Below are 27274 nucleotides of genomic sequence, written 5' to 3'. Positions count from 1 at the left end.
GAGCAAACGCTGAGAAGCTGCCTTGGGGTCACATCCCCAGAGACTTTCTGGTGGGTTGTTTCGTTTTTTTTTTTTTATTTAAAGTGACACCCCTGAGGACAGCTCTCTGGTCCCTGGGCCAGGGCTGAGTTGTGCGGAGGCATTGCCATCCCTCCCACATGCTTTCAGAAACCAGCCGTCTTCCCCAACACACCACATCTCCTTCACACACCCAGTCCTGGGCTCTGAAGTCAGCCTCAAAGCCTTGGACACTTTATTCCAAGCCTGGAGTTTCTCTGCTGACCATCCAGTACTTACCCCATGCTCACCCAGCCCTGGTCGGCCCCCGGCCCGGAGCCATGCGACCCACACCGCCCACAGCCCCGGAGCGGGCTGCATGGCACTGCCAATACCCCTGTCCCTGTGACACAGACCTTTCCAGATGCAATGGTTTCCTCCCAGCAGCTGGGGTGGCAGCTGCAGCCCCGACTTGTCCCAGGGGAGTCACCGTCCAGCCAAGCAGGTGCTGGTCCCCCGCGCAGGTGCTGGTCCCCCGCGCAGGCCTCCCTCCACTGGCCCCTGCTCTCCCACGCCGCACCCCAGCTCTGCTCCGCCTGCACAGCCCCGGCACATGTTGGGAAGGGGGGACCTGTTTTGGGGTGAAAGCAGAGGATTTGTCCTACAGCTTGCTAACCCCAACAGCCGGCTGTGTGGCCTCTCGTGCTGGGCAAAAGCTGGAGGGTTTCTGGGGCTGGGGAGGGAAATTTGAGGTACAGACTAGGTGCTGCAATTTGCCTCCGTTCCTTGACCGTGTCAACCCATGCTTGGGACCACTGCTGTCTTGCTACAAGGTCATACTAACATTGTTCCAAAACACTTCCCCTGCACAAACACTTATCCCAGATTTCACAGCATAAGCAGATCCCAGGATCTTCTAAGGATCCCAGGGTCACTGTAGTGCAGGATTATTCATCCTGTCTGTGCTATTCCCCCATCCACTTCCAGCTGCACTAGCACCGAAACCAGTGCAACTGGAACAGCTCTTAAGCCAAAATATTTGGCACTCACATTAACTGTTCGGAGCACTCCAGTGTGTGGATTTGAAGTGTTTTATAATCACCTTGGGAGGAACCATGACTCTCAGAACAGTACATTTTTTGATCACAGTTTGCTTCTAACAAGCTTTCATAGCAGAACAGTGTTTCACCAGCCGTTACAAGGTGCAGCACAGCCCAAGCCCAACAGGGAACGTACGTCCAGCACTTGCAGAGGAATCAAAGCTGAAATTTAAGGGACCACTGAAGACTCTACAATCCTTCTGTGGCAGCTTTATACCCCTTCTCAATCAGCCCCAGGGAAAAGTGGAGTGAGGCAGGTTATCTGCAAGCCTGATGGGGCCATTTCAGCAGCCAGGCACCTGAAATGCTTTGATTTAAGCCTTCAGGACACACCAAATTAAACCTGGAGATGATCAGTCTCCCCCTGGCTCGAGCACCATGGAAGAGCCAAAGCAGCATAAACCCACCTTTTCACACCCTGGTCCAGCTCCCAGGCAGGCTGGAAACCCTCTAATGACCAGGCTGAAAGGAAAAACAGGATGTTTTCCTGCACCAGGAACCTCTTACTGACCCAAATCAGCTCCGGGAAATTGTGACAGCGATGGAGCGGCTGATGGGACTGAATACTGTAATATATTTCATGGTAAAGGGCCTGTTTATATATTTAGCATTTTACTATGCCAAAATGCAGAGGGAGCACATTTTGATCTAGGCTTTCGTCCCAAGGGCTGACTCTTCCTTCCCCCGACAAACAGTGCAGTGAATTTAGTAAGACAAGTTCTCCCTCTACAGATCTTTTTGCTAGTGGTGAAAATCCTGTAACAATTAGCCTCATTCCTTTGTCACAGTTACATGATTTCAGATGTCTTCAAAAGATGAATACCAGCAGAAAACATAGTAAAGAGGCAGGGTTCCTCACACTACTATAAAAATACAGCCTGGTATTGTTTCCTTATTCCCTTTACAGAATCTAGCAGATAAAATACTAGCACTAATCTACCAACAGTTCCTCATAAGTTTTGAGGGGTTTGGGGTTTTCTGTTTTTGTTTTCCTCCCCCCAACATGTCTCCATACCCTCATGAGAGCTAAAATGCCAGGACCCCCATCCACAGTCTGGGCACAGGCAGGTGCAGTTGGCCACTGGTGAGAATAGGAACTACATACTTAAAACACTAATCTGTGCTTCAGAAAGGTATCCCTGAAATCCAGGAAATATTTTATCCATCGATGGTCATTGTCAATTTTTCACAGCAGAGCAGAGTTGTCCCCTTGCTAAGGGGAGATGGCGTTTGCTGTTCACGAGCTGAGAAGGGGACATCTGGGTCCCACAGAGGTACATAGCCACTCGCTGGGAAACTGGCCAGGTCTTCTGATCCGGTACTTTCCAGTTCATCAGCACATTTTGTTTTCTTCTCTGATAGGAAGGATGTGCAGACAGCAGCACTTCAGCCAAAGCGTTGCTGCAACATGAGCTGCACGTTGGGCAGAGGAAGCAGCACCAGCACTGAGTGCTGCAGCCGGCGCAGCTGCAGCACAGAGCTGCTGGGGATGCACAGTGAAAGAAAGCAGGCATTGCTAATGGACAGGCAACAGCAGCCGGCCTCCTCTGCTTGGGACACTGCACAGGACAGCTTCAGATCATTTTAGATCACATACTCAGTTTTAAAGCCAGCCTGTGTACTGTTTCAACCCGTGCCCTGAACTACTTTCCCCAGGCGACAGGGCTAGTCCAACAGAGCAAAACATGCCAGTCTCAGCTGGCCAGATCAGCCCCCATGGGGCAGAGCTCACCCACTGAGACTTGGCAGTTTGGACTCTGACTCGACGGAGATGAGGACAAGGGATACACCATGGAGCTTTGCTCGTCTGTTCTAGGGGACGGTCATGACCGTACATCACCGCTGACGCAAGGGTGGCACAAAGCCCAGGACAAGCTTTGCGGATCACTAACCTCGTCTTTAGCAGCTTGCATTTGATAGATCAGCTCTCCGGCCTTGTTTCCATCTGCAGAGTCCTGTGCTTAGCCCAGCCTCCAGTGCAGCACAGCTGCTCTTTGACACTTCCCAGGGGTGTTTGTTAGTTCGGCAAGGCAGGGCAAGCCAACAAAACAATGGACAGGGTGCAAAAGGGATCCAGCTTGTCCTCGGAAGAGCTGACACTGAGCAGTGATACTGAGAACCGTTAAGGCTGTATTGTTGGAACTTAAGAAAAGAAAAAAATATTTATTAGGTAAATTCAGTCTTCCAGTGGAAAAGCAGCAAGCATAGAAACAGTAAAATGTAATGAACACTTTCGCAAAAGCTGCCTAGCACCTATATCAAAGGCCACCTATCCAAAGCCCAGCATCCTGCCTATTTGCTCTCCTATTTTTAGGAAATAGTTTCAATTTTATTAAGTAATTTTCAGAAATCAGTACAGCCATTCATATGAAGGTTCAGTATGTTAATAAATAAGCCAGACAGAGGAAACTCAGTAACAAGCCTTCTCCATGTCATAAATTCATCTACAGTAGAGCTCACAAGTTAAAGCATTTCATCCAAATCACAGAACACATGCACACTTTATAATTTGTCTGAGCCTTGTTTTAAGAGGTGGCCTCAATTACTGGGACTCCCCTGAGATGTATCATTGGAAAGCCTTCACAATTTCTGAAACAGAAACACGCTGCATAAGGTCTCCCTTATAATCTTAAGCCCTTACAAAAGGTACTTGATTCCATCACATCCTGAAAGCAAAAGGAGATTTTCCTTGTAAGGTTTTGCAGAACATGCAACTCCTACACCTTGTATTTTCAAATTTGTTATTATTTAGTTAACTCAATTATAGGAAGAGGAGAATCTGCTAGCAGCATTGCCTTCTGCAGTTCAGCTTTCTGAAAGCACTTAAAACCAGATTTATAGAATTGCAGCACATGGATTCAGCAGCACTCCGAGTACTGTAGGTCTAACGTGCAGACAACCTACGTTTAGAGGAGCCATTCTCCCAGCAGTGGTCTGCCTGCCTTTATGCATATAACAGCAGGTACTACAATAGCACAGGACAAACCAGCTTGGAAATGCTTAGATCCCCAGGTGGGAACAGCAGGACACAGACTACAAACCCTGCAGTTCAGCAGTGCTGTGCTTGACTTACATAAATGAAAACTAGAAGTACCTAGCTCCTTGCAGAAGCCCCTCCACAACTGGGAGGTTACTGGGCCGGGTCAGTCACATCCTCCATAGGCATTAGGCATGACTGGAACCCAGCATCCTGCAGCAGCCCTGGGGTGGGCTGGGCTGAAATGGGGTCCTAGGCATGGGTGGGGTGAGGGGGACCCGGGTGGGGCTGGTCAGGGACATTAGGACTGATCAGTGCCCTCAAGGCCCTGACAAAGCTAACATGTTTCCAAAGTCAGACATCTTTGATTGTTTTACTTCCTATTTATTTCTGCGAAATCAGTTGGCATCAGTGAGGGCTGTGCCTTAGTACTAACTGGGCAGGGAAATGGGGTTGTCCTACATATTATAGTATCAGAAGTTATCACAGCTGATGTACTCTGGCACAGGGCTACTGAAGTCAGTGCAATCATGCTGGGGGTGAGGCTGGGGGCTGCTCCAGTCTCCCTGGCCTCCCTGTGCCCAGGTAAGGGGCGAGAGGAGCTCTGCCAACTTGTGTGCTTGCTGCCTGGCTGCGCTCACTCCAGTTGCAGAGCAGTGAGGGGCTGGCTGGGGAGCACGGCAGGAGGGTGCCTTGCATGGGTGCTCTGCACAGGTGCTCTGCGCAGCCTCCCCTGGCCCCGCTGCCCTCTCGCTCCCCTGCTCTGTGCTGCAGTGCAGGAGCTCGCGGTCTTCCTCTTCATCAGGTGGGCACACTGGGCTTTCCCAGTTTCACAGCTCTCTTCAAAGAATTGCTCCATTTGGAGGGTGAAAGCACCGTTGTGCAAAACAGAAAGTTCAGGGGAATGGCACACCTTGGCACCTTCACAGACAGGGACACCTTCTTCTGAGAAAATAAATGGTGTAAACATGCGGTCCTGCAAAACACATGAAGATGTCCCCATTTTATGTGGGAAACCTAAAATGTAAATGCAGCATGTTCAAAGAGCTCGATGAAATAGGATTTATATCTTCTGTTTTTAAATATCGGACATTTCCAAACAGCTTATACATTTGTTTCAGAAAATACAATTCTACCCAATTCTACCCAATTCTACCCACATACCAGCAATGCAGCTTTAGCTTCCTGGGCATTATTTTCAGCAGATTTGTCCTTTCTTTTGTGCAGCATTCATTGTCCAGCCTGACAGCTGCTCCTCTGTCTCTGTTCGCTCCTTTTTATCAGTAATCTCTTCTTTGATTTCTGTTTGGGTTTGTTTTTTTCTGAATGTCAAAGCTTATTTCTCAAGTCCTGAGCATACACAAAAAGACAAGCGATGTGACGTGAATGCACATACAGCTGGGATTTTGCAAGCAACTTCAGTGAGGCCTGCACACCCATACCTGCAGAAATAGCCGTGCGGATGCTGCTTGCACTCCTGGCCTGAGGGCCCTCAGTCCCGCAGAGGAGCAGGAGGAGAAGAGCATGGCACAGTCCCGGAACGGTCTCACCGTGGAGGCGGTGGTCGGTGGCCAGCGGCAGGCACACGCTGAGGACCCAGCCCTCAGCACGTGCAGCTCACCGTCAGAAACACACCTCTGAACGTCAGGAGTTTGACCTAAAACTCTCCAAGCCTTTAAAGTGGATGCCTCCTTGATGTAAGTGATCTCAGCCCGCATTTTCTGGGATCATGTGAGAAAATGCTTCTGAGTGTCACAGTATTTCAGACTTTTTTGCGAGAACAGACTTTGTCATTTCTGACAGAGCCTTGATAGCCGGGACTTGAAAACAAAAGCATAACAGATGGCCATCACCCTGTCAGGGCTCCACATTATGTTTTGACTCAAATATTGTGGGATGGATAAAGAATGGGAAGTGTGGGTCAGTTCCTGTTTGAAATGAAAGAAGCCATACAACAGTTAAAAACACAGCAAAGCTACAGTAAATACTATGCAGGTGGTTATTATGGTGACATTTCAACAAGGAAATACTCTCCACTGGGCAGCAGAGGAAGCAGGCCTCCCCTGGAACAAGCAAATACAATAAATGCAGACAAAGATGATTTCGCAACAGGACGGTGGTTTCCACTCTCACGAGCACTCACCTACCTGCTGCAGCAGCTGGAGGGGAGGCTGGGAGCGCAGTGCCACCGGCACTGACCCCCCGTGCTTCCCCAGAGCTGCTGTGCCGCGATGCAATGCATTAGTCGTGTGACGAGCGCAGCTGGGGCTTTATTAACGTGCGGACTAATCACTCTTCTGACCACGCCACTGTCTGCTCTGCGCAGTTGGGGCTGGAGGAGAAGTTCATTCCCTTGGAGGAGCAGCTAGGTGCTCAGATGTACCCCAATGGCCCTGCCTGTCCCCTCTTGGGTAGGCAGATAACCGCTATCACATGCCACCGTGACACCGTGTGGCATTTCTGCCAGCGGCAACATGGTGCCAGACATTGTTACTGAAATTATCAGCTGTTATTCTTAGAAATGTGCCCTCCATAAACTGCAAGGTGCGGCCAACAACCGCTGCAGCAATAACTTTACCAGCATCGCAGCTCTGCACTGTCCTTCTGCAGTCACCGTGCTGCTGGCCGGCCCACTCCCCGCCCTATGCACACCTCACAGCCACCCACCCCCGGAAACCATCCTTCCCGGGGCTGTAAAATGGCATCCTGCCCAGCTGATTCCAGGGAAGAGACCTTTCCATTCCCGGCAGCTTTAGCGCCCATGGAGTAAACAGCAACATAAATCAGCCCACGGCAGAGGAAGGCGGGAGGGACCTTCCTGCACACTGCAGCAACTAAGGGCTGGCGAGCAAGGCAGGCGAGGAGCTCACGGAAGCCCTGATCCCATCTCCTCTGTGTGCCCAGGCCCGCAGCGAGGCGGCGGAGCACCCACAGCACCGAGTGTCCTGCCCAGCTCTGGGCACAAAATCAGAGGCTGGCAAAACAACATCCAAATGCTAAAGGTCATGCATGAGCTTTGTAACACTTTATAACAACATCGTATTTTGTACAAGTTCTTTACCTGTGCTTTGTCAAGCTTTGGGATCCCCTGTCTCAGACCTGGTGAGCAGTTATCAGCCCAAATCAGGAAGATCCACTGTTGTTACTATGTGTTACTAATCGTTACTTTAGCTACTGCAACCACAGGTGCCATTCTTCTCCTCTGTGTAAAGCACTAGGGTAAGCTGAGTCCATTTAAAATCCCATCATTATCTTTCATTTTCATTGCTAACATTAACAAGTTTGCTAATATTCTAGGGAAAAGTTCCTTCTTGCAGAGATAGTTTAGCAGCTCTGTATTTGACCAGAGCTACTCAGGTTATGCATCGCAAATCATTCAAGCTGCAAATGAACTCCTTTCCATGGGCCATTCTGCAGAGCAGTCCCATGGGTGTATATTATTCAATATTTAGGAAGAAAGGAAGGCAAGGGGAAGCTTTCACACCTTCCATGTGCCGTTGCTGGCTGCTGCTGTCATTTGCAGCACCTGGGGTCCGCTTACTGCTGAGAGCGTGGAGACCCTTTTGGACCCATGGCATCGGCACAGGGGTGGGGAGGAACCTGTGCTGTATTTTTGCCTCTGCCGTCCCCACTTCTGTTAGACAACCCCGGTCACAGATTGATTAGCCACTTGCGAGCCCAGGCCAGTCCCTTTGCTTGCTCCACCTTTGCTGCACAGAAAGGTGCTTTCAAAACCAGGGTCAGCGTGCCTAAGCCCTGAATTGCTCCTGGAAAAGCCTCTCCTCCCCTAATCCTGTGCAGGGCGAGCAGGGTCACTGTGCAGAGCCCCGCAGGTCATCGAGCCAGGCCCTGCACAGGAGGTGCTGGAGGCGCTGGGGGTGCTGGAGGTGCTGGAGGCGCCGGAGGCGTTGGAGGTGCTGGAGGCACTGGAGGCATGGAGCGAGGGTGGGCACTGCTGCGGCCAGCACGACGCACTAACAGCACTGCACTGCTCCCGCCTTGGTTTCCCCTCTGTGGCCGCATTGGCCTGGGAAGGATTACTGTTATTTTCTCCGCTGGCATGTGGTGACTTGCCTTCGGCACCAGCTAACGCATGGCAAAGAATGAATTCAGCCAGCCAGCCAGAGGAATTTGCTATGGGAAATGCTGTCATTTTGACATTTGATTTTATCCAAAATTAGGGTGAGAAGTGGAGACACTAAGTAGTTTCACAAGATTCCAGCTCAGACAACAGCTAAATGAGCTGTCCCGGCATTCTGAAATCTCAGCGTGAAACTCTAATTTGAAATCTTTCATTTCAAAATACCATTTTAGAAGCACCATTTAGGGAAAGCTGTACCCTCCCACTGAAACAATTCCAGGGAGAAATGTTTCAACCGACTTTAATACTGAATATGTAGGAGCTAAATATGTAATAACCAATTTGCTTATGCACAAGTGTGCTGTTCTGCATCTGAAGAGCAGCTATTTCTCATCTCTCTTCCATAAAGTCCTGTGTAGAAAAAGTAAATTTCAGGGAAATATGGATGGATGCTACCAGAGAAACCCAATCTGAAATTCAAATGAATGCTCACAAACACTGACTGTGTCCTTTTTAATCAACTCCTATTGCAAAATTAATTTGTATTGATCATGAACATCTAAAGCTGGAGATTAATATAAGCCAGTGACTACAAACTGTGCTGCTCTTGTTTGCAAACAGCTGCTTTTCACTTACAAATTGGTGGATTTTCATATCCTCAAGGGTAAAAAAATATTTGGGAATAAAGTATTCTGATATGTGGGATATTCCAGAATATTCTGGAATAAAGTACTGGAGCAAATAGGCTGTAGCCTGTTTCTGGCTTGCTTATGATTACAGCTTGTGAGGAAGGGCAGGGAGAGCAGTGGGAGGAATGGCGGGCTGGGAGGGATCTGCCTGTCAAACAGGGGTTTGGTGCTTGCAGTGACAGCCTTGCGCGGAGGGGATGGCATGCCTGAAGTGTTCAGCAAAGGACTCGGATGCATGTACCCTTCATTACATTTTAATAAGCTGTTTATTGCAAGTGTTAAAACTTTTCTCCCAAAATTGCAGGAGGGCAGTGGGTTTGCAGCTAAGGCAACAGCATTTTGCACACCCGAGCACCCAGCTCTGCGGGTGGCCAGGACGTGTCCCACCCCGGCACAAGGTCTCTGCTCTGGCTGCACTCTCTCCTCCCAGCTCTCATTCAGATAGGCATTTCTGTGGTTTCCAGCTTAGGTTTTCTACTTGTTTTTCCTCCCCCTTGCCCACTACTCCTGTCCTCCCTGCATCCCTCTTGGCTCGCCTTCTTAGAGAGTACCAAAATTGGCAGCTTCTGGCATTTACTAGTGTTTTAAACTGCTATGTTTTTAAAGCTAATACAGCCTATAACACCCTCACATAATCTTTTCTGCCATTTTATAAAAACTCTGGTGACAAAACTCTGCCTTAGGATCTACTCCACGTCAGCCGGAGGATGCCCAGCAGATAACATAACCTCTGAAGGGGAGAGTGTTCAAAATGTCCAGAGCACACCAGGGCAGGCAGGCTGACGGCCGCGTGTCTGGGGCGATGCCGATGGCAGGGCGCGGGGGGCACGGGGTTGCGGGGGCCCATGCAGGCTGGCCCCTGCCCCGGCAGGGGATTGCTGCCCCCAAGGGTGCCCATGTCCCCCGGCAGCACCGCGCCGCTGCAGCTGCTCTCGGGCAAGCAGGGGCCTGGCTCTCCCCACCCGACTGGTTTGCAACCAGCACTGCAAGTTGCTTAAAGTCTTCCTCCAAATGAGCTCATCTGGCGTTCCTCGGATAAACAGTATTAAATGTGTTTGATGTTTCTCTTCTCAAATACTCTATTATATGCTTTCTTTATGCTCAAACCCAGAAGAAACAAGAAAATCAGAGCAAAAAAGTGCCCTGAGAAACCAATCTCCACAATCTGCGCCGTGTGCATGGTGAAGATCAGAGCCCGTTGCCTTCAGCTATCTCTTTGTAGGGGGTATGTCGGGGGGGTAGCCTTTGCCAGACCCCGATCCGTGGGCACAATGCTGGAACTGAATCATTTTTCCTGAGCAGAAGTGCTGTCCTTCCAGCCCTAAGCTCGCAGCAAGGTCTCAGTCCTGGAACACAGCAGGATGGAGGAGGCAGAAAGCCGCCCCCATCAGCCCCGTGGCCGGCATCAGGCCAGCTCCTTGCCTGGCATGGGACTGCCTAGAGCTGGTGCGATCACCCAGCTGAGGGATTCGGGCTGCAGGCACAACCCGTGCCATAGGCATGCCCTGGTGTGAGGGCCACCAGCAATGTTTTACATCTACCGGAACAGGGCATGGGGCAAACCTCCCCCTACAATGCTCTATGATAGACTGCCTCGCACAGCAAAAGTGAAGCCATCCCCCTGCGGCTAGGTGTGATGGTGTCGATAAAGTAATATGGACATTGTAGATCAGGCCTAGATACACTGGGGATGGAGCTGTTCATCACTTTTCCTTCTCATTTTGCAAATTTCTTTTTTTTTTGAGGCCAAGTTTGACAAAACTGTTACAGCCATTCCATGGTTTTCAACAGAAAGCCTTTATGTTACCCTATTTTGCTTGCTGGCTATATGTCTGATAAGGCGGCATTATTTCTAGACAAATAAAAGACAAATTGTCTTCTACTTGCTTGAAAAGCACCCGTAGATTTAAACTTCTTCAAACCACAAACACCCAACTCCCTGCAAACCTCCTAGGCAGGGAGCACATTTCCCCCAAAGCTGCCATTGAAGGGGCCATGAGCTCAATCCGGCACTGGGAGCGTTTGCTCTGCAGCCGCAGCCATCGGGCAGCTCTTCAGCAGGTTGGAGGCCATGGCAGGGGTGGGGGACGGCCGGGCTGGAGCAGAGAGGGCCCCAGGGACAGCCCCGGCTGGGGAAGGACACTTGTCTGCAGCACTCCTGTCTGCTCTAACGGAGACGGGTCACATTTGCCATTCCTGTAGCTCACAGTCACTAGAGGGGAGAAATTACCTGGGATGCTGCCCTTACGCTTATTCTTGAGTACCAGCGTGAGACTTTCCAAAGGAAAAAGGTGAAGCTTTGCTCAGGACCTGCTCCAGCCCTTCCTCAGAAGGCAGAGGGACCTTTGGGATTCGGGAGTGTGCAGGAAACGTCATGTAAGCATCCGTCGCAGGTGAGGGACCGGCAAAACACAGGCGTTCAGAGGCCGACTCCGTGGGCTGTACCGGGTGCCGTTGGCAGGGGGGACGTGGGGGACGGCATGCCAGGGTGGCAGGATATGTGAGTACCTGGGAGTTTGCCGAAACCCTTTGGGTAGCATGGATGCAAATTCCCTGGCAGGAAAACCACTCTGAGCGCCTTCCTACCAGTGTGGGAAACCTTGTACATGGGCTCTGTTCCTTGCTGAAGATATGAGTCAAACAGAGATGAAAGGCCTGAAAAGACAACTTTGATCCAGCGAGAGGCTCCACTGGCAACTCGAGTGGAGTGAGGAAAGAGCACGCCTGTGTCCGTGCCCTGCCGTGCGCCCCACCGCGTGCCCTGCCATCGCTCCCTGTGTCCGTGCCCTGCCGTGCGCCCCACCACGTGCCCTGCCATCGCTTGGGAGCATCTGCTCTCGCCTACGTGCACTGTGCCGGGTACTTCGGGGCTTTTTCTCCTCTGGGTGTTTGTCCTCCCAGAGAACCTGAACCTCTGTTTCGCAAGGGGATTAGTTGCTCCTTTGCTATGGTATTGTCTCAGGCCAGCCAGGGATGAGAAGGGGACCACTGTCCCCAGCTCTGCAGAGCAGAGGACACGGGTGTCCCCAAGGGAGAGTGCTACAAGGTGCCTTTGGGGACACCCACATGGCTCTGGGAGGTCGGAGCATCACCCACGCTCCGGTAAACACCTCGCTCCTCACCCCATCTCAGTCCCAGCTTTTCCAGCCCGGCTGCCAGCTGGCGGTGCAGCCCCACACAGAGAAGCAGGAGTAATTGCAAGGAAGCTGGAGTGGTTATTGCAAGTATGGGTAAAGCCTCAGCGCTGAGCAAAGGTTGGCGTCAGCTGGCACTTCACTAACCAGGCTGGCACTGTCCTGAGCGTGTCACCCGAGGGGTGACCTCAGGCTCACCAGGCACGGGAACAGGGGAGTTCAAACCCCTACGTGCGCAAGGGCAAATGTGTAACTCACGGAGATAAGCATATCCAAACATTGCCCTGAAACAGGACTTTTCTGAGGATAAATGTGTCCCATATTTTACAAACACCCAGATTCTCATGATATATATACCAAAAGCTACTGTAAAAATAAGCAGAATGGTATAGTAAGCTTAATATCATCAGCAGAAGATTTGAAGCAGAATTAACAAAGATACAATTTTTTTACATTTTAAGCATGAAATCTTTAATATCTGTTTCTTGCTTGTTTGCTCCATGAAATGGTGCCTTTCCACCCTGCCAGGCAGGCTCCTGCGATCAAGGTGGCAGAAGGGCAAGCCAGATGGGAGCTGGAGCTCGGTGTCCACCTCAAGAGGGGCAGAAGGGCACCGACTCCACCCTGACGCTGTCCCCAAACCCTGGCAGTCTGGGGGTTCCTGCAGGACCCGGGCAGCTCCCTCTGAGGAGTGAAGCTGGAGGGTAATTAGCAAAATTTTGCCTTGAAGGAAGCTGAACACAGTCTGCACAGCAACACGTGTCCCAGTTCAAAGGACTTGGCTGCTCTTGGTGCAGACACCAGCTTCACCCCTCGGACCGCAGCACCTGGAATTAAAAAAGGCTCCATGCAGGGAGCCTAGAAACAAGCAGCTACCTCTACTAAATGGCATTTTATCCCTGTACGCAGGGCGACAGAGGGGAGGGGGGGAAGACACTGAAAATGTTATTGAACACATGGAATTTCTGCAAAATACTCCGCTTTATCTTACCATTTATTATATCACTACATAAGTAAAAGACGGTGCTTTCTTGCAGTTTTTTTTGTTCTTTGAGTCAGAAATCGTCTTTGCAGACTACATGCGTACAATGGCTGGCAGACAGGAATCAAAGCTATTATGATATACCACTATAATACTAATAAGGAGATTTCCACAGTCCATTAGATATACAGTAGGACGAGAACATAACTCATCTAGAAACACAGTGCTACGAGAATACTTGGGCTCCATGTAAGAAATCACAGCCAACCGACCAAAAATGGGGCCCAGATGCCTGAACCCTAATTTTTTATTGCCTGTCACAAGATAAACTGGAATCAATGGGGGCAGTAGCTCAGCAGAAGGACAGTGCTTTGACAGTGAGAGGGGGTTCTGCCTGGGGCTGAGGGGGAGCAGGGCTGCCTGGGGGTGACCCACAGGCAGGGTACACCAAAGCTCAGGCCCACAGCCACTGCCGCGCTGGGCAGGCACGCAAGCAGATCCCCCAAACGGGCAGACACTGCTGACACACCACCAAATTACCCCGAATGCACTTCTTCTGGCAAGGGATTTTTTAATAATTCATTAACTGCCATAAATTAAAAAAAAAACAAACCACCCTGAAATGGTAGCTATCCTCATCTTGTTCAACTGTTTCACTGTACTTTTAAAAAAAAAAAAAAATTACCACTCTTTTAATTTTGAACACAATCAATAGGAAATATCAGTCCATACAGTCCAAGGTTCATTGCTTTCAGGCAACCGCTCATAAATATTCATTAGAGAATTAAAGAGCTATTAACAAGGGTAACTGTTGAGGAGCATTCATTAACTGTCTTCCACAAGAAATTAAATTTGCATTTTTCGGTGTGGAAATCCACTTTGTGAAATGGCACCTTGCATGACAATAAAATGTGAGATAAAACCTGATGTGAAGGCAAGAAACACCCATTTCTGACACAAAGGATGCTTTGGATTGTGCAGCTGAGCCTGTTTATGGAGCTGATAACACTTTTCGTGACCCTGACTCACTCCGTCCTGCCCTGAGCGCGTTTCCTGGCCCCAGCACCCCAATCCACCTCTCCCCACACCGCAGCGGCACAGAAACTCATCTCTTTTCAGTAACTGTGATTCATCCTGATTTGCATAGCATGGTCACTGCCTCCACATTTCCTCTAATTAATTCCCCAGAAAGACGCTTCACCCTGCAGTGCTGTATAATTGTTAGTTTTGTTCATATTTATCATAGCACGGGGCTCGCATACCCCCTCAGGACTGGGGTGCCACGGTGCGTACCTGACGGTGGCTGCCTCCACGGGAGGCTCCCCCCTGCCCCAGCGCAGGCGGCGATGGAGGCAGTCGGGCATTTTACATACACATGCATAGCTTTGCATTTAGGGTCTCTGTACTTGCTCTCCTGTTGCACACAGGGGCTTTTATTATCATCTTACACGCAGACCTAGCAGGCGCGATCACGTAAGCAATACCTACTGGTCCCTTGAGTCATCCGTAAGAGAGGGGTAGGGGTTCCATGGATTTTATCTGAGAAAATGGGGAAAGGCAGGGTCTCAAAGGGGAGCAGGAGGAAAATGATCATTTTGGGGCCAGCGAAAGCAAATTAACATGGCACGCTCTGCGGTTGAGGACTGCCTGCCAGCCACTGCAACAAGAGCTCCCTGCATGTTGATTTTGGTGTGTGGCGGCTGTATGACACCGTCAAGACAAACGGTCCTGCTGTGAAGCAGGTAATTTTCCTACAACTGCAGCAAATGGAAATGCAGAAGGGAATCCCAGGGGAGGATCTATTACGTAAAGCAATTATTTCTCAGCCTGAAAGGCAAGACAGTAATCGCATCCCCTAATGTCTCTCCTAAAGCGTAATTCAATAATTAATATTTGCTCTTCAGCATTTGTAAAATAATGGCATCTGAAAATGGGGAACCTGGAGCAGCCCGAGGTTCCCCTCAGCTGGGATCATGCATAATACAAGAGTTTTTACCCAACAGATGAGTAGCTACTGGACTTTGGCCTGGGATTTCCAGACCCCTGTGCATCCAAGGGGTCCACAAAATGCGTCCAAAAATAGCAGGACTGTTCTCACTAGGCTGGAATTCACTTTACTCCAATGGAGAATTTCTAGGCATCTGCACAAGAAAAGAAAATACTAAAAACCAACATAAGAGGTGGTGCCTTTGCTTTAAGGGTTATTTGATGCTGCAGACCATTGCCCTGGGAAGGGGAGGGAAATGGGGTCGGAGCAGAAGTTCCCACTAGTGATCTCTGTTTCCCAGGTCTGAATCATTGTGGTGGGCCATTGCTGGAGGAAGAAAAAATCCACTGAGCGATGCCTGACTATTAGAATTCCTGCAGAAAACTGAAGTCCCATTCTGCTGTCATCAAATCAGCTGTAAGTTATTTCCTCAAGTCTCTAAATAGGTATACTTAAAACTGCAAACTAACCATGGTCAGAATCTCTCATATTATATTTCTCTGTAAAACCACAGCAAGCTACATATGTGTAAATATATATATATGCATACACACACAAACCTTTTTTTTTAAATAACATCTGCTACTATTGTGCAGTGTGTGCTCTCTGTCAGTGTTTCACAAAACGTCCTTCATGCACAGGACGTGGACTGATGGAAAGGCAGTCCCCCCCAGGTGTTATTTTCCCTCTCAGGCCACCCTTTGGCCACGCTGCATCCCCTCTTGGCCGACTCGCCGAGTGCCAGGCTGGAAAGAGCCCCCGGCACGCCCGGCAGCTGCAGAGCACCCCAGGGCAGCTGCGGGTCTGGCCCTCACCGCAGGGAGCAGGCAGGGCTCCCCAGACGAGTCCCCTCCAGCAGCAGGGGCCGGTCCCCTCCCCACCTGCAATGCCCAGACTGCTAGTGGCACCACACGTCCCGCTCCAGGCACGGCTGCACGGGTTAGCGACCAGCGGCGGGGTGCTCAGGTGTAACAGCATCCAGCGAGTATCTGTTGTTCTGCACCGGCACCGTACAAACATAAACAGCCGTGCACTGGGGCCCTGGGAAATAAGTGAATATAGATATTCCTCCTTCTCACAGACAAATGACAGAGAAGCATCAATACACATATACACATACATTTTGGTCAAAATTGTGTCTCTCTATTCAGTTTTTTCAAAGACAAGTTTCAAGCCTACATGCTTTCAGGGTAAACCTCCCAAATGGATGAGGACATGTCAAAGCCCTAGAACAAAGGCCGGCGGCAAACAGGATGCTGAGAATTTATCTTGAAGTCATGAAAGTTACGAAACATTTTCTGACTTCCAAGAATGATTCACGATTTTTACATTCTTGGGGCAGACCTTTTTAGTTAGTCACCGACATGGTTTCAGCGATAGATTACACTCTCGGAGCTTTTGGCTCCCATTTCTAAATCCAGACTTTGAAGCTTCATCTCTGAATTACACATATGACCTACGGAGCTCATTTTTTTTTTCTTTCCCTGAAGAGGATGTTAATTTCTATCTGGTTTTAGCTAGCAGGAAAACCTGAGACTTGGGGTGACTTTCTCATCTGTCCCAAGGCACTGCCAGTGGCCCTTGCTGGGACGCTGCTGGGATGCTCTGGCAGGGCAGAGACGCGGCTCCTGCTGCCGGAGATTGCACATTTCCTCCAGGCATTGCACTCACCCAGTCGTTTTACTGCATTTAAGATCACTACAAAACACAAACGTAAACGCTGGGATTAAATTAAATCAGAGAAAAGATAACATTCAGAGATAGCTTGACTGAATATAAAGTTTTAAAGAAATATGCACCAAAGACATTGAAACTAAAGAGTAAGTATTTTGCAAATGTACATCACAATTCCCGCAGTGAGCAACAGGGACACCAGGAATTGGGGTAGACCCTGGTGCTCGCCAACCCCTGCAGCAGCATTCGAGCAGGTGGCCCCAGTGCTCTGGGATGCCGGCCACTGCTCCCGATGCCCACCAGCCCCAGTCATGTTCGAAGGCTTAATTTCAGATCACGACATGTCACTAGTAATACCCCTGGCATAAAAGCCTGGCGTATGTTACTTTGCCATGTGGAAATGTGACACTGCCGTTACAATTCAGCGTGCTTTATGGAAAGTTGTGGCTTTCAGAGTGATTTAATCTGTTCTTTGGCTACACAGGGAGCAACACCAGAGGTAATCCACACTTTGAAGTAGAGGGTATCTGAGGAAACCTGGTCGTTTGTGAGCAGAAATTTGGCTAATCTGGAGGTATACGTTCAACTATTAAAGAAAAACTCGAGCTGTCACCAGACAATGTGAGTCAGAGATTCACCCCAGACCAGACATCAAGATACAAATTAGAGTAATTAATTTAAAATACCCCACTTGCAGGTGAAGGTCTCTGTGGGGCTGTTGTCGTGCGGCCATGATGCTACCGTACAGGACCAAATGCCCTTGCAGGTGAGCGTTAGACGGCCCAAGGTACAGGGCAACAGCCACCAAAGACTTCTTCAGGGAGGAAACCCAGTCACCTCACATGTGGCAATGCTTGATCTAATCCTTCACGACACGCAGCACAGAAGAAAGAATTTGAGGAGTATTTTAGTCCTATTTAAACAAGAGAACTCATAGTCTACTTCTAATTAGGTTTTGTTATTAAACTGTTGTCTGATGTGGAAAGATAGACTTATATAAAAATGTGCTAGAATGGAAAATCTGAGAGCAGAGAATTTTCACATGGGGCTTCAGTGAATGGCGTTCACTGGAGTGAGTGGGGACCCCTGGCCCTGGCCCCGTACGGGGGTCTGTCCCCGCAGGGTCTGGTGACACTTGCTTTCTACCTCCTTTTCTCTCTTCTTCTACACCATCAGGCACAGCCACGTCCTGGGGCGAGGGACGGTCCCTCGGCGTGGCTGGGAGACTCCCTGTCTCCAGAGCATCTCACCCCGCCTCTGCCAGAGACCTGGCCAGCATGATGCCATGAACAGAGGTGCAAGTTTTAGGGATGTTTTTCTGGTGAGACAAGCCCTGACACACAGACGAGCAGCACTTTTCGCAGAGTTGCTTTTTCCCAGGGAGCTCCCCCCAGTGCTGCAATCCATAAAGTTGCTGAAGTTGGGGTATCCCCCAGCGGGTCGCTCCTTGCTGCTTGGAAGAGGGATGGGGGTCCCTGCTGGGGGGTGACCTGATCGTCCCTGCTAATGCAAGCCAGCCAAGCCTACCTGCTCACGAATAACACCCCCCAGCCCCAAGCCCCAGAGTAATCACTGTTGTAGCATCATCCCTCCCAGCCTCCCTGCCCTGAGCTGCCCCACATGTGGCCAAATTCACAACAAAAGGTCTTGTAAAAGCCTCGAATTTGGTAAGGACTTTCCCTAATTGCCCTGAGGGCCACTTTGAACCTCCACCACCTCCCTGCTGCAGTCACCCTGCTCTCAGAAGCACCACAGCGAATAATCTCGCCCGTCAGTGCTGTTTGCCAGCAGCAGCCCGATAGCGCACCACAGGGCGCTCACACGGCACCAAGCATTTCGGCAAGGCCAGAAGCAGAAACTCCCTGATAAGCCTGGTTCTGCCTTCGCCACCCTGGCTCTGCCAGCTGGGAGCAAAACACCCCCGAGCTACAGCTGGGGCGGAGCGGAGCCCCCGAGTTCCCAAGCCCGGGTGAAGGCAGCGGGCAGGCAGCGGGCAGGCAGCAGCCCCCGGAGCTGCAGCATGCACCCATGCCCACTTTGCTGGCCCTATCCGCCAGCCAGTCACTCAAAATTCAGTAAATAAAGGGGCCTCATTTTGGGGATGGAGGGGGTGGCTGGTTTTGCTTTTAATAGGAATTAATACCCAGTCTTCCCTTGGCTTTTTCCTTACTGCATCACCCCAAAAGCGTATAAATAACAGACAACGTAAAGCCAAGTCAATACATCTACAATGAAAAAACAGACATCACAGAGAATGCTGCAAGGGTTTCAAACTAGAGTTAGGAAAATACCTCACTCTTTTAGCTTATAGCTCACACAGAATTAGGTTTTACAAGTTAGACACAATTTATATCACAAAAATCTGTAGTTCCCCTTTTAGGCCACTCACCCAAGCTGACAGCTGGTACTACAGGTATGGCATACACGTACGTTGCGCGTTCTGCAGTTTAGATGATTTCTGAACACAATTTCTAATTTGTGTAAAAGTTTGTAGCAGAAGGCAACAATTCAATTGATACATGCTGGCTCAGATTTAGCAACCAAATTCCTGTAAATTCATTCAGGAAACACTTCTGTTTTTTCTAAGACTCACTACATTTAAAAGTCTTCATTTCCCCAAATGTCACATATTTTGTCCCTGAAGAAACCCCTGAATGTCAATAAATACTAATAACCTTTATTTGTGAAAGATTTATGCAAAGCATATAGCCAAACCAATTACCTTTTTTTTTTTTACAAGTAAAAGTGGGAATTGAACGCTTTTCATGGTGACTAATGCTAAGTGTGCTTGACGCTCCATATTAAATGAAACATATAGGAATAAGTGGGATCTTTGGTTTTCTCCTTCCTTCTGCTGCTGGGATTTGCAAAAATAGTTTTTGACTTATAGAACCAGCAAGGTCCCTAAATATCTTCACTTTTAGGCAATGGCTCCTGGGGTGGTGGTCTGCAAGGAGGGACGCTGGGGCAGTAGTGTGCGCGGTTGTGCGTTCGTGCAGCGCTGGGGGGTCTGACACCAGTGCCTCGTGCCCCTGCCCTATTCCAGAAGTGATGCAGACACCCAGGCCCCACGGGTTTTCCGTTTGCAGCTGGGAGCCCACAGAGCTGGCAGGTCAGGGCCTCCGAGTCACTCGGGCACCCACCACCCAGGTGACCCAGCACCCAGCTGCTCAGTGGAAACCCAGGACAGGCTGGGGACTCAGCTGCTGGGTTGGGACTGCCAAGGCAGAAGCAGCCAGGCTTTCATTCCCAACCATTTCCTCATGGTTGCCGTCATCCTGATGCACTCACTTGGAAATAAAAGTTTGATCAAATTGTTGAATTAACATTCATGTTAAAGTACCATTTTTACTGTGCTGTATAAACCTATGCAGTTCCTGCCACAAACTCCCAAAAGGCAATTGATGGCAAAGGCACATTGGCTGTTTAACTGTATCGCAGCATAGCAATATTTCAACAATATTCAGGGTGGGAGGACACACCAACGGCGCACCCAGCAGCAGAGTGAGCATCCTGCACCACCGCGCGCGTGGAGCCTGTGCAGCCCCCCCGCACCGCCACGGCAGGAGCAGCAAGGTGCCGGCAGCGAAGCAGTTAAAGTCCTGGTGGCGCTGGGACACACATGCCGAGCAAATGCATTTCTATTTTCACAAGAGAGAAGGCAATGCAAATACACCAATACTGTTTACACAATAGAGAAGGGAAGGGAATATCTCCATTATAAACTAGTAATTTTTCCAGACAAAGAAGTCTTTTCTGCAGCTCAGTAATCCTCTTATGCACCAACCGTATATAATTGACACTTCTCAATTATACACCTACAGAAGCACAAGGTTATTTCTTGTTTAGCTAGTTTTCAAGCCAGTGTGCCAGCTTTCCACATTTTCCATTACTCCACACCTTACGTATTGCTAATGCCTCTGATAGGAAATTACACACTCTCTAATTATGGCACGCCGGGCCTGTCTGCGCGGCTCCCCCCGCCCTGCCGGGCTGCATAAGCAGCAAAGCATCAGCGAAAATTCCTCTGCATTATTCAGGCATGACCTCCCTGTTCAGAAATCAGCTTTAGTCTCCCCTGATCTGTGATTTTCCATTTCCTCTCCGGGTAGGCCTTGCACAATGACCCCACAGCAGTTCCGTCTTTGCGATGGCGTTCGTGCCGTCCAAGCCCTTCCAGGTGCTCAGAGGCAAGCGCAGACAGCCCTTGGAGCAGAGCATCCTTGCCTGCTGTGCCAGGAGCAGCCAGCGTCCCCAGGCTGGAGCCATTCCTGCAGGGCAGGGCACCAGCGGTGACATCCCCAGCACGAGGTCCTGCCTCAGCCCTGGCCTCCCTGGCCAGGAAGGCAGAAAATGCAGATCAGAAACCATGAAAGCCATGACACCTGGATTTCTTACAGGCACCAGCTCCCAAACCCCCTGCTCATAGGGGTTTTGCATCACTTTTACGTCTCTTGCATGAGAGGTAGTTAAAAACAGTTTTGAATTTTGCACTGCAGAATAGCCAGTGACCAGCGTCGTCCCTAAACCCATGTCTGGGTGCACAGCGAGCCCTGCAGCTGATGGGCCAGCAGCATCCAGGCCAGTGCAAGGCTCCCTGCCCTGTGGAAGCCTCTGGGGGATGCCGGAGGCTGCGGGAGGCTGCAGTACAAGACGCTGCCCGCCAGCCATGCAGCACCCGACTCTGAACGAACCAGGCTTTGTGTCACCATGACAAAGACCGAGTGCTATTTAAGAAACAAACACCAAGTTAAAATCATTTTGACAAAGGGGGCAGTTCTGCCCCTGCCCTCCATGCGCCTGGGAGCTCACCCAGCACCTGTCTGGGGCACTGGCAGCTTCCACAGACATCTGCATGCCTCCCCAAGCGCCTGCGCTGTGCACGGAGGGATACCGCGCATGGCAATATTGTGGATATCACATGCTTTGTGCTTTTCCAATTTTTTGGTGCACTTCTGTACACCAAGAGGGGGAAACAAGCAAATGCAAAGGTATAAGCCCTTTTGCTCTCTGTTAAGAAGTGTGCATCAGGTAGGGAGGAAAGCAGGGAGCCCCATCCCACCTTTTGCTCAGCTGCTGTTCATGATCCTGGTCTTGGTTGTTTCCCTGCACCTCCTGACCAAACGGCCACCCCCCGGTGCTGCCTCAGAGAGGTGTTAAGCAGGGTCTCCAAAATGGTCTGGAGCCCAAGGTTATACATGGCATTGCAGAGGGTGGCTTCTCCCTGCTCCAGCTGAGACGAACTGCCGCAAAACGGGTGACAGAGTCAGTGTCGGTCATTGCTTTACTGATCCCCTAGCTCAGATGAGGTGTGGTGGGGGCTGGGGCAGCCATCACTGGAAAAGCATGGGGAGCTGGCAGCTCTGATAAGGCACCACGCCGCAGCGTGACGGCTCTCCCTGCACCAGCACCAGCCGCATGCCAGGGGCAGAGCAGGCTCCTCAGTAAAGCAGTTTCTGAGCACAATGTCTCTCTGCGTTTGGCAGTGGATTTTGGCACACACACGCCAGACCTGCTCCGCTTGGCAGGCAGCTGAGGCACCCCGGCGCGAGGGCTCGCTCGCCTCCTGCGAGCTCCTGGCTGTGCGCAGGGCTGGCACCGCTCGAGCGCAGGACTGGTGCTGAGAGAATGTGTGCCAAGATGGTAAAAATTCATTTTTGTGTGTGTGTGTGTGTTACTGGTGGATTAAAATAAATAAAGTTAGTGCAACTGAACTTGGAGATAGTCCTAATAAATGTTCTGTGCTCTGTGAGCGGCCTGGAAACAAGCTCAGTCAGAACTGGTAAAAGCTGCTGAAACGGCTTATTCACCCCCTTCCCCAGCCCTACACAGACACACAGAGCTGAACTCTGCTTTCATCAGAGTATTTATACATGTTCCTTCTATCATCAATAGAAATCAAGGGACTCATTACTTTTAAAGGCACTGAGCTGCACTGTGTGCAACAGACCCATGTTGGCTTAAGGAGCCCAGGGTTTATTTTTAGACCCATTTATACGTCTCTCACTTTAATCTGTCCTTGTTTAATCTGGTTTTGCACTCCATTCTGACACTAGCGATAGGCAAAAAAATAATCAGGTTTAAAAACCCCATCCCCAAACCCCAACACAGAGTGTTATTGACCACAGCAAGAGCAAACACAGACATGGAGGAAACTATTTCTAGCTCAGATAAACAAGGCAGAGGTTTTGCTTAACGAAAGGAAATGGAAAAATAGCACTCAGACATAGACCTTGAACGCGTTGCCCTTGCCTGGGCTCGGGAAGGCTAGCGGGTTCCCGCTGTCTCTGCCAGCCCACAGGGATGGGGATGGGGATGGGGACCTGGTCCTTGCGGCGTGGCTGGGGACGGGGATGGGGACGCAGGCACTGCAGCCACCGCTGGGCACCATCCGGGGTCTCAGCTGTTGAGGGTGTTTCTGATTTCACACAAATGCTACGTGGGAATTTTGTTTCTGCCCTAAAAACTGAATGGGAGAAGAGAACAATGTCCTGCCCCAGCCTGCAGAGGATTGCTGCTGTGTGACTCACAGGGGCAGAAGGGCTTTAATCTGCCTTCGGCAGGGTCTAGAGGGAGGATGCTTAGGGCACTATTTGGCCAGACTAGTAGGAACAAAGGTATTTATTCAGAAAGTAAAACATATAGAGCACAGCTCTGTGTCACATTAACTTTGAACAACCCTAAACGCATTAAGTAGAACTAATCCAGCTGAGTTTTCCAGGGAGAAGGAATACACAGCAAATATGTCTCAACCAGGGGTTTCCCTCAACTTCTGTGCCCTCAGACTTTTGGAGTTCAGGGTTTTTATTTTATCCCCAGTTTTGCATCAAAAAGGCCCAGCTGGGGCCATGCTGTGGCACGGCATGGCACGGCACGGCATGGCATGGCACTGCATGGCATGGCGTGGCACGGCAGCACAGCCCGCGGGGGCCAGCTGCTGTGGCAGAGCCGGGTCTGCCAAGCAGGGGGCTGTGGGGAGGGCAGCCGCGGGCAGCCCCAGGCAACCCTGTGGCACGGCATGGCACGGCACGGCATGGCATGGCACTGCATGGCATGGCGTGGCACGGCACGGCACAGCCCGGGCAGCGGCTCCCCGGGGTACCCCGCACCAGCAGGGCCCAGCGCAGTGCAGGGTCGGGGCCAGCTGTGAGGGATGGCGGGATGCCCCGTGCCTGTTCCGCAGCAGTCGTAGCGGCGTGTGACACTCTCCAGACTTCCCAAAACACCGCCTGCAGCATCCGTGCTGATCTCCCCGTTTGTTTTGCTTGTCAGTAGCTCCAGGCAGGGAACACAGTTCTAACTGAAAATAAACCGACTGCATTCCCATTTTCTTAGCCTGCTTGAAGCCAGCATGAATCAAGTCAGAGGGTTAATCCCTGAATTTCAGGCTCAGGGAACAGGGCTATGCTAATTCTTTCCTGTAGATTTGCTAATTTGATTTTTCTTTTCCTGAGACATCAAAGCAGAACCTCCAGAGGAGAACTTCCTAATCAGCAAAGAGAAAAGGAAATCACTTATTTAGTGGGAAGGATGTAGACATACCGAAGGGAAACATTTCCATATTCTTTTTATAGCTACGAAAAACAACTTTAAAGAGTGAGCCCCCTAAAATCTATTTTTATTGCAAAGAAATGAAGCTTTGGGACCCTTCTGTGTAGTTGTCTTGTTCTCTGTACCTATAAACGAGAACGCCAATAAGATGGGGTGAACTGGAACATCTTTTCCTTGTTCAACATATTTTACATTATTGATTGGAAGAGGAGGAAGGAAGCCAGGAAGAAACAAAGTACTCGTGAAGAGTGCAAAGCCAGACCTTAGATTAAATCTCCTGAGCACTGAGTCAGTCCTGCAGTTTCTGCATGGCCTGTGAACATTTTTTGGACTCCCTAACTCTGAGGAAATCCAAGTTTAGACCCCCAGGATCCCATCGCTATACACAAAAGCCAGCCTGCAGTACACAGCAAAGTGTTGGCCAGAGAAGTCTCCAGTGGAAACCGCAACTTAATTATATCAACAATGATAAAAAAGGGTATGTAGTAGATCTAGACAAGAATCTTTCCCTGCTAACAAACATCCGCCTCTTGCTATGGACATAGTAGTCCAGCTACTTGTTGTTGGACTCCAGGGACTGCCAGATTTCAGATGTAGTCCAAAAACTGAATTTTAGCACCAACTAAAGCTCTCATCATAGCCACAGGAAAGACAAAAAAAAGCCTTGGGGCCTATCCGAGGACAGGAGAAGTGAGGCCAAGTGACTCATTACTGTATTAAGTCTGCACAGGAGCCAAGGAGGATGCTGGAGCAGCACTACCGTTACTCCTTCCCCAGCTGGCCAGGGCACAAAGCAGTAAAAAACATCAAATCTGGTTCCATTTTCTAGAGGTCAGAACGAGCCCATTTTCCACAGTTTTCTGCAGTGTTTTATACCCTCAGATTTTATCCAATCCTTTTTAAAAGCTGCTGCTGCTTCAAAAGCTGACCTGCTGACGAGACAGCCCCGGTGCATTTGGGCACTGACAGGCACAGGGCTCTGGCCACCTGGGGATGCCCGTCCCTTGCCCCAGCCCCGCGCCGCCCACCGCCAGGGAGCTCACCGGGCAGAGGCTGCTCCATGGAGCAGCATGCGGACGCGCCAGCTGCTGGCTGGGGAAAAGCCATAGCACCAATGCTTTGTCAGCTGGCAAGACCTGGCATCCCTGTGTGCCAGGCTGCAGCCTCCAGCCCTTCTCCCAGCTGCAGTTTTCCCCTTGGTATGTATTTTGGCAGGTTACAGGGTCCTTGGAGCAGTGGTTAATGACTTCTGGGTGTTGCAGGGGCTGCCGTGGTCTGAAAGCTGCTGGGAAATATTTTAGCCTTGCACAAATGCCTGCGACAGCCATAGATTTAAACTGGAGTTTTAAACTGGACATTTCCCCTGGACCCACGCCCTCCAGGACCACCCAGTCAGCCCCGGTGGTTGCCGGTTTTTATCAGGGGAGGTGGCCATGCACACCCCAAGAGAAATCTGGTGGTCCTCAGCACAGCGTGAACACTGACTGTACATCACTCCTGACTGTTCCCAAAAGTCATCTTGAGCCGCTTTCCCTGTGCCCGCTGCTTGTTTCCACCTTTTGCTCTGTGCGGGTTTGTACCCTCACCCACGTCCTCAGCACCAGCCACTGCCTCTCCTCCTCCCAGCCTTGCACAGCCCCAGGCTCCCCCAGCATTACCGCCCCGCGGTGGGCACACGGACAGGCCGTGTCCCCACTGCTGCCGCCGGCGTGACGGAGCGCTGCCCAACAGCCACCCACCATGGGGATGGCTGTCGGTTCTTGCAGCGGCATTTCCAAGGCACGGCAGTGGATTTCCAGACTAATTCATCTACTGCACAGCAGTTGATGGCAGCACCATTATTTCCAGCCAGAGGTGTGAGGACATAAAATTTTCCTCTTCGTTTATGATGTCAATTTTCAAAGATTAAATTAGGGCCGCCTAATTTAAATCAGTGGGTAGACAGGTGCTGTTGGCAGGGTGGTCCAAAAACGGTGCGAGTTCGTAGGTGCCGCCACGATCTGCTGGAAACGACCGAGCTGCCTGTTGGGATGCCCGGTTGTTTTAGTTTAACCACACTCTGCCAGCAGTGCCACTTCAGTGGATGCTGGAGTTGCTTATAATCTAAAATGCAGGAGGACAAGGAGACAATGCTTACAGGAAAGTCACACCGAACTTAATAGAGAATGAAAACGTTTCCACAGCAGGAGGTTCACCTGCATAGCACTGTGTAGTTAATTACAAAAAGGTGACATTCATTTCTGCTTATTTTACAGCAATGTCATCTCTGTTGCTTTTAATGGGCTTTGAGACTGATTTCTACGACAATCTTAAACTTTCTTTGCAACACTTGCTAAGCTGAATGCTTATTCCAAACACAGAATACAGCTGTATAAATTACACATTATTTAGTGACTCATAAGAAAAACTGTTAACAGCGAGGGGTGGCTAAGAAAATAATTACACAAGAAATCCTGCAAATTGGAAACATCGCGGGACACTCCCAGCATAAATCTGAAGGCCTAAAATGAATCTCAGCTCCCCCAGGCTTTTGCTGAGGGTGGGTGGCAGCAGGCTTGGGGCCGGGCGCTGGGTGCAGGGTCCATCCATGCAATGGGGCAAAGGCAGCAGCAGCAGCACCAGGGCACCAAGTATCCTGACAGGGACTTCCATGCTCCGTCCCCTCCGCGGTCGCTGAGCCCTGGGAGCACAGAGCAGAGCTCCTGGCTGGAGGCACAAGGAGTGTTTCACCGTTTGAAGCCCAAAGTGTGTTTAATTTAGGAAGTTTCATGACACTCGCCCTAATCTGCAGCAATTGCAGCACTAGGTAATGTCTTTGGGAGGTCACCCAGGTGTAAGGAGTCAGGCGTCCAGGTGGCAGTATGAGTTTAGTCCTGTTTATTTTAGCCTGGCAGTTAGGGCACGGCTGAGCTGGCCACCAGCCATGCTGGGGAGGTTGTCAAATTCCCAAGCCTCCCTTTTATTTACCAAAATTTCTGTGCTGGTTTTGGCTGGGATAGAGTTAATTTTCTTCATAGTAGCTAGTATGGGGCTATGTTTTGGATTTGTGCTGGAAACAGTGTTGATAACACAGGGATGTTTTCGTTACTGCTGAGCAGTGCT

This window comes from Aptenodytes forsteri, unplaced genomic scaffold (assembly GCF_000699145.1).
Source record: "Aptenodytes forsteri isolate BGI_AS27 unplaced genomic scaffold, ASM69914v1 Scaffold15, whole genome shotgun sequence".
NCBI classification, from domain to species: Eukaryota; Metazoa; Chordata; class Aves; order Sphenisciformes; family Spheniscidae; genus Aptenodytes; species Aptenodytes forsteri.
This window is presented reverse-complemented; position numbering follows the sequence as displayed.